Source organism: Somniosus microcephalus, chromosome 4 (genome assembly GCF_052327205.1).
Source record: "Somniosus microcephalus isolate GS21.2 chromosome 4, FLI_Smic_1.0, whole genome shotgun sequence".
NCBI classification, from domain to species: Eukaryota; Metazoa; Chordata; class Chondrichthyes; order Squaliformes; family Somniosidae; genus Somniosus; species Somniosus microcephalus.
Window position 1 is genome coordinate 107,330,440 of NC_140990.1, and position 14,093 is coordinate 107,344,532.

Here is a 14,093-nt window from a genome sequence, read left to right on the forward strand (position 1 = left end):
AAAACGCCCATTCACCCATCATCCTAACACACAACAAGACCAATTCACACATCATCCTAACTCATACCAAGATCATTCATCCATCAACCTAACTCTTACCAAGACCCATTCACCCATCATCATATCTCACTCCAACCCAATTCATCCATCATCCTAACTCACAACAAGACGGTTTACCCATCATCCTAACCCACATCAAGATCCATTCATCCATTATCCGAACTCACACCAAGACCCATTCACCCATCACCCAACACACACCAAAACCATTCATCCATCATCCGAACTCAGGCCGAGCACCATTCAAACAGCATCATAACTCACACCAAGACACATTCGCCCTTCATCCTAACCCACAGCAAAACTCATTCACACATCATCCTAACTCATACCAAGACCCATTCACTCATCAACGTAACTCACAATAAGCTCCATTCACCCATCATCTAAACTCAAACCCAAGCACATTGACACATCAACCTGGTTTGCACAAGACCCATTCACTCATCATCCTAACTCACATCAAGCCCGATTGACACATTATCGAAACTCACACCAAGCCCCATTCACCCATCTTCTTAACTCACACCCAAACCCATTCTTCTTCATCGTGGCTTACACTAAGTCCCATTCACGCATCATCCTATATCACACCAAGTCCCATTCAGCCATCATCCTAAGTCACACGAAGCACCATTCACCCATCATTCTAACTCACACCAACAACCAACCACCCATCCTCCAAACTCTCACCAAGCCAAATTCACCCATTATCCTAAGTTATAGCAAGGCACATTCACCCATCAACATTACTAACACTAAGACCCATTCACACATCAGCCTAACTCACACCAAGACCGAATGACACATCATGCAAACTCACACGAAGACACATTCAACCATCATCCTAACTCACACCGAGCCACATTCACATTTCATCCTTACTCACTACAAGCACATTCACCCATCGTCCTAACTCACCACAAGCCCCCTTCACCCATTAACTTAACACAACCCAAGTTCCTTCACTCAAGAGCCTAACTCACACCAAGAACCACTCTCCATTCATCCTAACTGACACCAAGACCCATTCATCCATCATCCTAACTCACATCAAGCCCGATTGACACAACATCATAACTCACACCAGCCCCATTCGCCCATCTTCTTAACTCACACCAAAACCCATTCACCATCATCCTACATTACACTAAGACCCATTCACGCGTCATCCAATCTCACAACTAGAACCGTTCACCAATCATCCTAACTGAAACCAAGACCCATTCAAACTTCATCCTTACCCAAAGCAAAACTAATTCACACATCACCCAACTCACACCAATCCCCATTCATTCATCATCGTAACTCACACTAAGCTCCATTCACCCATCATCTTAACTCACACGCAACCCCATTGACACATCATCCTAGCTTACACGAAGGCCCAGTCACGCATCATCCTAAATCACACCAAGTCCCATTCAGCCATCATCGTAAGTCACACTAAGCACCATTCACCATCAGTCTAACTCACACCAACAACCAATCACCCATCCTCCAAACTAACACCAAGCCCATTTTACACATTATCCTAACTTATACCAAGGAATATGCACCCATCAACTGTACTAACACCAAGACCCATTCACACATCAGCCTAACTCACACCAAGACTCATTCACATATCCTAACTCAATACAAGCCCATTCACACATCATCCTAACTCACCACAATCCCCATTCTCCCATGATCCTAACTCACACCAAGTCCCATTCACCCATCATCTTAAATCACAGCAGGACTCATTCACCCATCATCAAATCCCACAGCAAACTCCATTCACACATCATCCTAACTCACACTAAGAAACATCAACCCATCATCCTAACGCACAAGAAGCACAATTCACCCATCATCTTTACTCACACCAAGCCCATTCAGCCATCATCCTAACTCTCACCAAGACAATTTACACATCATCCTAACTCACACCAAAACCCATTGACTCATCATGTTAACTCACAGACCCATTCACCCATCATCCTAAATCAAAACAAGTCACATTTAGCCGTCATCCTAACTCACAACAAGACCTATTCACACATCATCCTTACTCAAAGCAAGCCCCATTCACGCATCATCCTAAGTCAAAGGAATACCCGTTCACAAATCATCCGAACACACACCAAGACCCATTCACCCATCATTGTAACACATACCAAGACACAGTCACCCATCATCCTAACTCACACCAAGACTCATTTATCCATCTTCCTATGTCACAAAGAACCACATTCACCCATCATTGTAGCTCACAACAAGACGCATTCAACCATCATCCTAACCCACAACAAGACCCATTCACCCATCATGCTAAATCACACACAGATTCATTCATTCGTCTTCCTAGCTCACACAATCATAATGGTACCATCATCCTGACTCACACCGAGCCCCTTTCACCCATCATCCTAACTCACAACAAGAACTTTCACCCATCATTCTAATTCACACCAAGAGCAATTCACCCATCATCATATCTCACTCCAACCCAATTCATCCATCATCCAACTCACAACAAGACCCTTTTACACATCATCCGAACTCACACCAAACCCCATTCACCCATCATCCTAACTCACACCAAGACCCATTCACCATCATCCTAACTCACAACAAGCCCATTCACTCATCACCCTAACTCACAACAAGTCCCATTCACCCACCATCCTAACTCACACCAAGCTCCATTCTTCCATCATCCTAACTCACACCAAGACCCATTCACCCATCATCCTAACAGCGATTAAGATTCATTCACACATCATTCTAACTCACACAAAGAACCATTCACCCATCATCCAATCTCACAACAATAGCCAATCCCCAATCATCCTAAATCACACCAAGCCCAATGGAACAAACTTCCTGACTCACACCAAGCCCCGTTCACCCATCATCCTAACTCACACCAAGTCCCATTCATCTATCATTCTGACACACACCAAGACCCATACACCCATCATCCTCTCTCACTGCAACCGAATTCATCCAGCATTCTAACTCACACCATGTCCCATTCACCAATCATCATAACTCACAACAAGTGCCATTCACCCATCATCCTAACTCACACCATACCATTCACCCATCATCCTAACTCACACCAAGTCCCATTCACACATCATCCTATCTCACTCCAACCAAATTTATCCATCATCCAATCTCATAACTATAGCCAATCACCCATCATCCTAACTCACAAGAAGCCCATTCATGCATCTTCCTAACTCACACTAAGACCCATTCGTACATCATCATAACTGACACCAAGTGTAATTTACCCTTCATCCTTACTCACGCTAAGATCCATTCACCCATCTTCCTAACACACAAGAAAATCATTGACACATCATGGAATCTCACAAAAAGCACCAGTCACCCATCATGCTAACTCACCAAGAGCCATTCAGCCATCATCCTAACTCACCCATGCCGCATTCACACATCATCCTAACACACACGACGCCCATTCACCTATCATCCTAACTCACATCCAGACCAAATCAGCCGCCACTATAACTCATACGAACCCATTCACCCATCATCCTAACTCACAAGACCATTCACACATCATTGAAACTCACACCAAGCCCAAGTCAGCCATCATCCTAACTCACAACAAAATCCATTCACCCGTCATCCGAACTCACAACAAGACCTATACAAACATCTTCCTAACTCACAGCAAGCCCCATTCACCCATCATCCTAAGTCACACGAATACCCTTTCAAATATCATCCAAACACACGCCAAGAGCCATTCACCCATCATTGTAACTCACACCAAGACACAATCACCGATCATCCTAACTCACACCAAGACTCATTCATCCATCAATCATCCTAAGTCACAAAGTACCACATTCACCCATCATTGTAACTCACAGCAAGACGCATTCAACAATCATGCTAACCAACAACAAGACCCATTCACACATCATGCTAAATCACACATAGATTCATTCATTCGTCATCCAAGCTCACACCATCCCAATGGAACGATCATCCTGACACACACCAAGCCCCCTTCACCCATCATCCTAACTCACACCAAGATCTTTCACCCATCATTCTAACTCACACCAAGACCAATTCACCCATCATCATACCTCACTCCAACCCAATTCATCTATCATCCTAACTCACAACAAGACCCATTTACCCATCATCCGAACTCGCACCAAACCCCATTCACCCATCATCCTAACTCACACCAAGAAACATTCACCCATCAGCCTAACTCACAACAAGTCCCATTCATCCATCATCCTAAATCACACCATGCCATTCACCCATCTTCCTAACTCACAGCAAGTCCCATTAACCCCTCATCCTATCTCACTCCAACCCAATTTATCCATCATCCAATCTCACAACTATAGCCAATCACCCATCATCCTACCTCACAAGAAGCCCATTCACCCATCATCCTAACTCACACTAAGACCCATTCGCACATCATCCTAAATGACACCAAGTGTAAATTACACTTCATCCTAACTCAAAGTAAGATCCATTCACCCATCTTCCTAACACACACGAAAATCATTGAAACATCATGGAATCTCACAAATAGCCCCATCCACCCATCATCCTAACTCACACCAAGAGCCATTTAGCCATCATCCTAACTCACCCAATCCGCATTCACACATCATCCTAACTCACACGACGCCCATTCACCTATCATCCTAAATCACAAGAAGACCAATTCACCCATCACTCTAACTCACATGAACCCATTCACCCATCATCCGAACTCACAACAAGACCCATTCGCCCATCATCCTAACTCACACCAAGATCCATTCACCCAGCATCCTGACGCACACTAAGATCCATTCACCCATCATCAAAACTCACACCAAGACCATTCACACATCATCGAAACTCACACCAAGCCCAAGTCAGCCATCATTCTAACTCACAACAAAATCCAATCACCCATCATCTAAACTCACACCAAGACCATTCACCAATCATGAAACTCACACCAAGACCCATTCTCCCATCATCCTAACTCACAACAATTTCCATTCATCTATCATCCTAACTCACAACAAGCCCATTCACCATCATCCAATCACACAAGACCCATTCACCCATCATCCTAACTCACACCAGGATCATTCACCCATCGTCCTATCTCACACCAAGACTCATTCATCCATCATCATATCACACTCCAACCCAATTCAACCATCATCCTAACTCACAACAGGGCACTTTTACCCATCATCCGAACTCAGACAGAGCCCCATTCAACCAGCATCATAACTCACACCAAGACCCATTCACCGTTCATCCTAACCCACAGCATAACTCATTCACACATCATCCGAACTCACACCAAGCCCCATTCACTTATAATCGTAACTCACCATAAGCTTCATTCACCCATCATCTTAACTCACACCCACCCCATTGACACATCAACCTAGCTTACACAAGGCCTTTCACTCATCATCCTAACTCACATCAAGCCTGTTTGACACATCATCGTGGCTCACACCAAGCCCCATTCACCCATCTTCTTAACTCACATCCAAACCCATTCATCATTCTCCTAGCATAAACTAAGTCACATTCACGCATCATCCTAAATCACACCAAGTCCCATTCAGCCATCATCCTAAGTCACACGAAGCACCATTCACCCATCATTCTAACTCACACCAACAACCAACCACCCATCCTCCATACTAACACCAAGCCCATTTTACACATTATCCTAACTTATACCAAGGAATATGCACCCATCAACTGTACTAACACCAAGACCCATTCACACATCAGCCTAACTCACACCAAGAGTCATTCACATATCCTAACTCAATACAAGCCCATTCACACATCATCCTAACTCACCACAATCCCCATTCTCCCATGATCCTAACTCACACCAAGTCCCATTCACCCATCATCTTAAATCACAGCAGGACTCATTCACCCATCATCAAATCCCACAGCAAACTCCATTCACACATCATCCTAACTCACACTAAGAAACATCAACCCATCATCCTAACGCACAAGAAGCACAATTCACCCATCATCTTTACTCACACCAAGCCCATTCAGCCATCATCCTAACTCTCACCAAGACAATTTACTCATCATCCTAACTCACACCAAAACCCATTGACTCATCATCTTAACTCACAGACCCATTCACCCATCATCCTAAATCAAAACAAGTCACATTTAGCCGTCATCCTAACTCACAACAAGACCTATTCACACATCATCCTTACTCAAAGCAAGCCCCATTCACGCATCATCCTAAGTCAAAGGAATACCCATTCACAAATCATCCGAACACACACCAAGAGCCATTCACCCATCATTGTAACACATACCAAGACACAGTCACCCATCATCCTAACTCACACCAAGACCCATTTATCCATCTTCCTAAGTCACAAAGAACCACATTCACCCATCATTGTAGCTCACAACAAGACGCATTCAACCATCATCCTAACCCACAACAAGACCCATTCACCCATCATGCTAAATCACACACAGATTCATTCATTCGTTTTCCTTGCTCACACAATCACAATGGTACCATCATCCTGACTCACACCGAGCCCCTTTCACCCATCATCCTAACTCACAACAAGAACTTTCACCCATCATTCTAATTCACACCAAGAGCAATTCACCCATCATCATATCTCACTCCAACCCAATTCATCCATCATCCAACTCACAACAAGACCCTTTTACACATCATCCGAACTCCCACCAAACCCCATTCACCCATCATCCTAACTCACACCAAGACCCCTTCACCATCATCCTAACTCACAACAACCCATTCACCCATCACCCTAACTCACAACAAGTCCCATTCACCCACCATCCTAACTCACACCAAGCTCCATTCTTCCATCATCCGAACTCCCACCAAACCCCATTCACCCATCATCCTAACTCACACCAAGACCCATTCACCCATCATCCTAACAGAGATTAAGATTCATTCACACATCATTCTAACTCACACAAAGAACCATTCGCCCATCATCCAATCTCACAACAAGAACCAATCCCCAATCATCCTAAATCACACCAAGCCCAATGGAACAAACTTCCTGACTCACACCAAGCCCCGTTCACCCATCATCCTAACTCACACCAAGTCCCATTCATCTATCATCCTGACACACACCAAGACCCATACACCCATCATCCTCTCTCTCTGCAACCGAATTCATCCAGCATCCTAACTCACACCATGTCCCATTCACCAATCATCATAAATCACAACAAGTGCCATTCACCCATCATCCTAACTCACACCATACCATTCACCCATCATCCTAACTCACACCAAGTCCCATTCACACATCATCCTATCTCACTCCAACCAAATTTATCCATCATCCAATCTCATAACTATAGCCAATCACCCATCATCCTAACTCACAAGAAGCCCATTCACGCATCTTCCTAACTCACACTAAGACCCATTCGTACATCATCATAACTGACACCAAGTGTAATTTACCCTTCATCCTTACTCACGCTAAGATCCATTCACCCATCTTCCTAACACACAAGAAAATCATTGACACATCATGGAATCTCACAAAAAGCACCAGTCACCCATCATGCTAACTCACCAAGAGCCATTCAGCCATCATCCTAACTCACCCATGCCGCATTCACACATCATCCTAACATACATGACGCCCATTCACCTATCATCCTAACTCACATCCAGACCAAATCAGCCACCACTATAACTCATACGAACCCATTCACCCATCATCCTAACTCACAAGACCATTCACACATCATTGAAACTCACACCAAGCCCAAGTCAGCCATCATCCTAACTCACAACAAAATCCATTCACCCGTCATCCGAACTCACAACAAGACCTATACAAACATCTTCCTAACTCAAAGCAAGCCCCATTCACCCATCATCCGAAGTCACACGAATACCCATTCAAATATCATCCAAACACACGCCAAGAGCCATTCACCCATCATTGTAACTCACACCAAGACACAGTCACCGATCATCCTAACTCACACCAAGACTCATTCATCCATCAATCATCCTAAGTCACAAAGTACCACATTCAGCCATCATTGTAACTCACAGCAAGACACATTCAACCATCATCCTAACCAACAACAAGACCCATTCACACATCATGCTAAATCACACATAGATTCATTCATTCGTCATCCTAGCTCACACCATCCCAATGGAACCATCATCCTGACTCACACCAAGCCCCCTTCACCCATCATCCTAACTCACACCAAGATCTTTCACCCATCATTCTAACTCACACCAAGACCAATTCACCCATCATCATATCTCACTCCAACCCAATTCATCTATCATCCTAACTCACAACAAGACCCATTTACCCATCATCCGAACTCACACCAAACCCCATTCACCCATCATCCTAACTCACACCAAGAAACATTCACCCATCAGCCTAACTCACAACAAGTCCCATTCATCCATCATCCTAAATCACACCATGCCATTCACCCATCTTCCTAACTCACAGCAAGTCCCATTAACTCATCATCCTATCTCACTCCAACCCAATTTATCCATCATCCAATCTCACAACTATAGCCAATCACCCATCATCCTACCTCACAAGAAGCCCATTCACCCATCATCCTAACTCATACTAAGACCCATTCGCACATCATCCTAACTGACACCAAGTGTAAATTACACTTCATCCTAACTCAAAGTAAGATCCATTCACCCATCTTCCTAACACACACGAAAATCATTGAAACATCATGGAATCTCACAAATAGCCCCATCCACCCATCATCCTAACTCACACCAAGAGCCATTTAGCCATCATCCTAACTCACCCAATCCGCATTCACACATCATCCTAACTCACACGACGCCCATTCACCTATCATCCTAAATCACAAGAAGACCAATTCACCCATCACTCTAACTCACACGAACCCATTCACCCATCATCCGAACTCACAACAAGACCCATTCGCCCATCATCCTAACTCACACCAAGATCCATTCACCCAGCATCCTGACGCACACTAAGATCCATTCACCCATCATCAAAACTCACACCAAGACCATTCACACATCATCGAAACTCACACCAAGCCCAAGTCAGCCATCATTCTAACTCACAACAAAATCCAATCACCCATCATCTAAACTCACACCAAGACCATTCACCAATCATGAAACTCACACCAAGACCCATTCTCACATCATCCTAACTCACAGCAATTCCCATTCATCTATCATCCTAACTCACAACAAGCCCATTCACCATCATCCAATCACACAACAAGACCCATTCACCCATCATCCTAACTCACACCAAGATCATTCACCCATCATCCTATCTCACACCAAGACTCATTCATCCATCATCATATCACACTCCAACCCAATTCAACCATCATCCTAACTCACAACAGGACACTTTTACCCATCATCCGAACTCAGACAGAGCCCCATTCAACCAGCATCATAACTCACACCAAGACCCATTCACCGTTCACCCTAACCCACAGCATATCTCATTCACACATCATCCTAAGTCACACCAAGCCCCATTCACTTATAATCGTAACTCACCATAAGCTTCATTCACCCATCATCTTAACTCACACCCACCCCATTGACACATCAACCTAGCTTACACAAGGCCCTTTCACTCATCATCCTAACTCACATCAAGCCTGTTTGACACATCATCGTGGCTCACACCAAGCCCCATTCACCCATCTTCTTAACTCACACCCAAACCCATTCATCATTCTCCTAGCATAAACTAAGTCACATTCACGCATCATCCTAAATCACACCAAGTCCCATTCAGCCATCATCCTAAGTCACACGAAGCACCATTCACCCATCATTCTAACTCACACCAACAACCAACCACCCATCCTACAAACTCACAACAAGGCCATTTCACCCGTTATCATAAATTTTACCAAGGCATATTCACTCATTAACATTACTAACACTAAGACCCATTCACACATCAGCCTAACTCACACCAAGACTCAATGATATATCATGCATACTCACACCAAGATACATTCAACCATCATCCTAACTCACACCGAGCTCCATTCACATTTCATCCAAAGTCACTACAAGCCCATTCACCTATCATCCCAACTCACCACAAGCCCCATTCACCCATGATCCTAACACACACCAAGTTCCAATCACTCAACAGCCTAACTCACACCAAGAACCATTCGCCAATCATCCTAACTGACGCCAAGACCCATTCATCCATAATCCTTACTCACGTCAAGCCCGATTTACACATCAGCATAACTCACACCAAGCCCCATTCACCCATCTTCTTAACTCACACCCAAACCCATTCACCATCATCGCAGCTTAGACTAAGAGCATTTCACGCATCATCCTATATCACACCAAGTCCCATTCAGTGATCATCCTAAGTCACCAGAAGCACCATTCACCCATCATTCTAACTCACACCAACAACCAATCACCCATGCTCAAAACTTACACCAAGCCCATTTTACCATTAACATAAATTATACCAAGGCAATTTACCCATCATCCTAACTCACATCAAGACCCATTCACTCAGCATCTTAACTCATAAACCCATTCACCCATCATCCTAAATCAAAACATGTCACATTTACCTGACATTCTAACTCAGCACAAGACTTATTCAAACATCATCCTAACTCAAAGCAAGGCCCATTCACCCATCATCCTTAATCACACGAAGACCCATTCATCCATCATCCAAACACACACCAAGAGCCATTCACGCATCATTGTAACTCACACCAAGATACTTTCACCCATCATCCTAACTCACAAAGAACCACTTTCACCCATCATTCTAACTCACAACAAGACGCATTGAAACATCATCCTAACCCACAACAAGACCAATTCACCCATCATGCTAAATCACACACAGATTCATGCTTTTGTCATCCTAGCTCACACCAAGCCCAAAGGAACCATCATCCTGACTAACACCAGGCCCCGTTCACCCATCATCTAAATTAACAGCAAGTCCCATTCATCTATCATCCTTACTCACAAAAAAGCCCATTCACCCATCACAACAAGACCAACTCACACATCATCCTAACTCACAACAAGATTAAACATCCATCATCCTAACTCACACCAAGACCCATTCACACATCATTATATCACACTCCAACCCAATTCATCCATCATCCTAACTCACATCAAGATGTTTTTACCCATCATCCTAACTCACACCAAACCCCATTCATCCATCATCCTAACTCACACAAAGACCCATTCACCCATTATCCGAACTCACACCAAGACCCATTCACCCATCATCCTAACACACACCAAAATCATTCACCCATCATCCGAACTCAGACCGAGACCCATTCAACCAGCATCATAACTCACACCAAGACCCATTCACCATTCATCCTAACCCACAGCAAATCTCATTCACACATCATCCTAACTCATACCAAGTCCCATTCACTCATCATCGTAACTCAAAATAAGCTCCATTCACCCATCATCTTAACTCAAACACAAACCCATTGACACATCAACCTGGCTTACACAAGCCCCATTCACTCATCATCCTAACTCGCATCAAGACCGATTGACACATCATCATAACTCGCACCAAGCCCCATTCACCCATCTTCTTAACTAACAGCTAAACCCATTCATTTTCATCCTAGCTTACACTAAGTCCCATTCACGCATCATCCTAAATCACACCAAGTCCCATTCAGCCATCATCCTAAGTCACACGAAGCACCATTAACCATCATTCTAACTCACACCAACAACCAACCACCCATCCTCCAAACTCACACCAAGCCCAATTTATCCATTATCCTAACTTATACCAAGGCATATTCAACCATCAAAATTACTAACACTATGACCCATTCACACACCAGCATAACTCACACCAAGACCCACTGACCCATCATGCAAACTCACATCAAGACACATTCAAGCATCATCCTAACTCACACCGAGCCCCATTCACATTTCATTCTTACTCGCTACAATCCCAATTACCCATCATCCAACTCACCACAAGCCCCATTCACCTATGATCCTAACACACACCAAGTTCCAATCACTCAACAGCCTAACTCACACCAAGCACCATTCACCATTCATCCTAACTGACACCAAGACCCATTCATCCATCATCCTAGCTCACATGAAGCCCGATTGACACATCATCGTAACTCATCCTAAGCCCCATTCACCCATCTTCTTAACTCACATCAAAACCCATTCACGCATCATCCTAACTCACACCAAGAACCATTCACGAATCATCCTAACTGAAACCAAGACCCATTCAACCTTCAGCCTAACCCACAGCAAAATGAATTCACACATCATCCTAACTCTCACCAAGCCTCATTCACTCATCATCGTAACTCAAACTAAGCTCCATTCATCCATCATATTAACTCACACGCAACCCCATTGACACGCCATCAAAGATTATACGAAGACCCTTTCACGCATCATCCTAAATCACACCAAGTCCCATTCAGCCATCATCCTAAGTTACACAAAGCACCAATCACCATCATTCTAACTCACACCAACAACGAATCACCCATCCTCCAAACTTACACCAAGCCCATTTCACCCATTATCCTAACTTATTCCAAGGCATATTCACCCATCAAATGTACTAACACCAAGACCCATTCACACATCAGCCTAACTCACACCAAGACACATTCACATATCTTAACACACTACAAGCCCATTCACCCATCATCCTAACTCACCACAATCCCCATTCACACATGATCCTAACTCACACCAAGTTTCAATCACTCAACAGCATAACTCACACCAAGACCCATTCACCCATCATCTTAAATCACAGCAGGACTCATTCACCCATCATTATATCCCACAGCAAACTCCATTCGCACATCATCCTAACTCACACTAAGAAACATCCACACATCATCCTAATGCACGGGAAGCACGATTCACCCATCAGCTTTACTCACACCAAGCCCATTCAGCCATCATCCAACTCTCACCAAGACAATTTACCCATCATCCTAACTCACAACAAACCCTATTCACTCATCATCTTAACTCACAGACCCATTCACAAATCACCTTAATCAAAACAAGTCACATTTACCCATCATCCTAACTCACAACAAGACCTATTCAATCATCATCCTAACTCAAAGCAAGCCCCATTCACCCGTCATCCTAAATCACACGAATACCCATTCACAAATCATCCAAACATACACCAAGATCCATTCACCCATCATTGTAACTCGCACCAAGACACATTCACCCATCATCCTAACTCACACCAAGACTCATTCACCCATCATCCTTAGTCACAAAGAACCACATTCACCCATCATTGTAACTCACAACAAGACGCATTCATATATCATCCTAACCCACAACAAGACCCATTCACCCATCATGCTAAATCACACACAGATGCAATCATTCGTCATCCTAGCTCACACCATCCCAATGGAACCATCATCCTGACTCACACCAAGCCCCCTTCACCCATCATCCTAATTCACCAAGGTAATTCACCCATCATTCTAACTCACACCATGACCAATTCACCCATCATCATATCTCACTCCAACCCAATTCATCCATCATCCTAACTCACAACAAAACCCTTTTACCCATCATCCGAACTCACACCAAACCCCATTCACCCATCATCCTAACTCACACCAAGACCCGTTCACACATCATCCTAACTCACAACAAGCCCATTCACCCATCATCCTAACTCACAACAAGTACCATTCACCCGTCATCCTAACTCACACCATACCATTCACCCATCATCCTAACTCACGCCAAGTCCCATTAACTCATCATCATATCTCACTCGAACCCAATTTATCCATTATCAAATCTCACAACTTTAGCCAATCACCCATCATCCTACCTCACAAGAAGCCCATTCACCCATCATCCTAACTCATACTAA